Below are 3,692 nucleotides of genomic sequence, written 5' to 3'. Positions count from 1 at the left end.
CGCCCTCTGTCCAATCACAGCGAAGGAATACAGCTGCCAAGCTGGTTGGTGTTGGTGCGCATTGACGCCTTCCCTGCACACACACACACACACACACACACACAGTGAGAGCTCTTCCCAAATGACGTCATGCATGCCAATAGCCCCCAAAAAGGGAAAGTGTTGGGGTAACTTAAGCTATTATGATTCAAGATAAGGGGTGGGGGCGCGCAATATCAAGGAAAGAACAAGGGAAGGTTGTAAACATATTGAGCTGTGACTCCCTGCAGACTCATAAAGGTCAGCTTTACATCTGTGAGACTGTAAGGGATAGAAAAGGGAGCAGGTTCTGCACCACCTAGTAGGCTCTAGTGCAGAAAAAAAATTGTTGGTGTGGTTTTATGAAGCTTCGAACCTACATCTGACATATGATCTCCGTCCATTAAAAGGTGGGTCAGGAGTTCATGTCTCCAGGCCTCAATGTGCAGGTCTAAATAAAGACCAAGGATTCAGCTTGCTGCAGTCTGGAGCTGAAAGGAGTCTCAAAGATTACAGCACAGCACCCACATGCTGTTTCTCTGCTTCTGGACTTTGGTGCTGAAGATAGGCTACTTAACAACCCAACTGACAATGCCCATGAATGTCATTTATACCTGCAGTTCTCGCTTGTGTGTGCATGCTTGCCGGCTTGTTTGCTGTCCCTGCACCTCATAATTGAATCTCTGTTAGGGAAAGTGGCGAACCCAGCAGCAAAAACTGCAGTATTCATAACCTCAAGACCCCAGATTAACCAAAGAGCCTGCAACCAAGTGTGGATGCATGTGGACAAAAGGTTAACCCCCCCCCCCCCCCCCCCAAATCAGACATAGTGGACTGGTTAGAAATGACCCCACAAATGTCCTCTCATCTCAGGAAATGTCCTTAAAGAGGAGTAAGAGTTGTACTCACTGCATCTCCAAACCATATACGGACTGAGGCAGAGTAGGAGATGCAATAAAGTAAACTGGTGTCTATGAGTAATTGAGGAGGGGTAGGACAGTCTCCGATTGGCTCCAGTAGCCCTGCTGTGAACTATCTGTATATGTGGACTTGTCCAAACAGACTTTGAAAGAAAACATTGCTGCAGGTTGTTAAGAGAGGCTTTAGAGTATGTGCTCAGAAATGACACAATGACCAACTGGATGTTGTGGTTGTTCACAGCAACACTGTGTATTCTGATGCTTTCATTGCACTTAATCTGCGTATCATGGCTGGAGCAGTGATGCTTAGTGCTCCCTTCAAATATTTCTTTTTGAGTGATTGTTGTTGTGGTATGTGGTCATATTGTGAGTCATGCTGTATGTCTGAGAAGATATGAGGTTTGGCCACTGTGCAGCAGAACCATGTTTAGTAGCACTGCCTGCACTTGCACATAAGCCACAGTTTCTTACTATACCACTACAACATGCAGTGCTGTGCAAATGTCTTTAGTCACCCTTGATCTAATCAGATGCTTTTCAGATAGTGTTACATGGTAATGCATGGTACTTTTCTATGTTCTGTATTCCATCACTTTTGAAAAGATTTCCAGTGAAAGATTTCCAAACCCTGACATGCACTGCTGTGCTTTCTCCTGACCTGCTCCATACATGTTAACAACAATTTTAACCAAAAATGTAAAATTTGGATCCATCACACCTGTTTGAACTGCGTCTTGTGTAATTTGGCATACCTCAGCCTTTTCTCCCCCATTCCCTTCATTAAGAATGGCTTCTTGACAACCACCCATCCACTGAGACCATTTCTGATAAGGCTTTAGTGAAAAGTAGATGGATCACCTGAAGGCCCAGTTGTATTTTTCACATCTGGTGTCAGGGATTTGCTGGATTTTTTGCTATTTCTTAAAGATGCAACTTTCAGATATCGTTCATTTGCTGTAGATGTTATTTTAGGCCTGCTACTTCTTCTTTTGTCTTCCACTTGACCAGTTTCCTCAATTATATTTAAGGACACAAATCACATTGTGCTGGTGTATGACACGTTTTCAACTAATAGCTCTTGGTGAATCACTGTGTTGGTGCAAAAAATATAATTTTATGCCTGTTATAATAAGAATAAATGGTTTGTTTTTGCAACAGGCTGATTGTAACAAAGTCACTAAAGATACAGTTTAAAATTTCTTTGCTAAACTGTTTGTTATGTGTAGGGAAAACACTGGTTAATCCTTTTAATTAGATGTTTTTTTATACTTGAATGATTCATAGGTCAGTGTTAAGTGGCTTAATAAGCAAAGAAAAAGATTCTTCTCTTTTTTTTTCCTTTTTTTTCTTCTCTGAAAGTTGTCAGGTAGAAGAAGTCGGCTGAAAATAAATACAAAAGTCAGACAGTCAGAGAAAACCTTGGAAAAGACTTTCAACTATTGCTCAAGACCACTTGGAAGCAATAAACAGTGGTGATGATTGCATGCAATAGTTCAGTATATATGTTTTCCTTTGCAACAAGATGAGTTGAGGATTTAGCATAATGACTTTGAAGATCTCCTGAGTTCACTTTCACTGAGAACTGTCAACAGCTTGACATTTGTTGTTTTTATAGAAATGCTTCGATTAATAATTGATTAGGTTCCTTGAATTTTATTTGCGGTCTACACATTCGTAAGGATGAATGTTCTTATTTAGTAATCCCCTGACATTTTATCCAGCACCATCACATGATGACATTTCCTGGTTTAAATTACCAAATGTCACATACTTAATTGTGTCCAAGTGTAAAAGATAAAAATTGTTAATCTGTTGACATGCGAATCGAGCTCAAGACTTTTGTTTCTTATTAACCATTCATGCATTATCTTTTTTTAAAATTGTTTGTATTCAAATGCATTTTTAGCCTTTGCCTAAATAATAAATTGGGGCTAGAAACACAGATTCAAGTCCAGACAGTTAATCTGTGTGACAGGTACAGCAGGATAATGAGATAAGGTAAGGAAGTTTTAGCAGATGCAGTCACAGAGTATGCCTCTGCAAGCGCCAGGTTTCTAAAAGTCTGGAAAACCACAGCTATGGAGGGTATGGGAAACAAGTGAGCAGGAAGAGCAGGAGTGGTTGAAGTTATAGTACAGGGCATGTGGGAGTGGTTGGATGTCAATCTACAGCAGACTGCTGTAGACAAAGAATGCTTTATCTGTGACAGAAGACAAATGCAAAGCAGTTTATCTAGTCTGGTGTCTTGTTTTGACCCCTGTTGTGTTTCTAGTCTATTGAGTTCTGTCTCCAAACTGCTACACAGCACACAGATCAGATATGAAACAGATCAGACGTCACTATTGTTTGCTCTAAAATACTTTTGTGATCTTAGGGCGGTAGGGTGACCGTGGCTCAGGGGGTTGGGAATCGCATCTGTAACCGGAAGGTCGCCGGTTCGATCCCTGGGCTCTCTGTCCTGGTCATTGTGTCCCTGGGCAAGACACTTTACCCTACTTGCCTACTGGTGTTGGCCAGAGGGGCCGATGGCGCGATATGGCAGCCTCGCTTCTGTCAGTCTGCCCCAGGGCAGCTGTGGCTACAACTGTAGCTGCTTCCACCAGTGTATGAATGTGAGAGTGAATGAATAGTGGTATTGTAAAGTGCTTTGGGTGCCTAGAAAAGCGCTATATAAATCCAATCCATTATTATTATTATCTTTATTTTGAGGCTAAAAAAAGAAAATTTCACACAACAGTGCCCTCTGGTGTTTGA

The sequence above is a fragment of the Mchenga conophoros genome, linkage group LG13, assembly GCF_057382185.1.
Source record: "Mchenga conophoros isolate Kocher_MC1m ecotype Shallow Benthic linkage group LG13, M_conophoros_male_GT1.1, whole genome shotgun sequence".
Classification (NCBI taxonomy): domain Eukaryota; kingdom Metazoa; phylum Chordata; class Actinopteri; order Cichliformes; family Cichlidae; genus Mchenga; species Mchenga conophoros.
The sequence above is the reverse complement of the archived record's forward strand: the minus strand, read 5'-3'. Positions refer to the sequence as shown.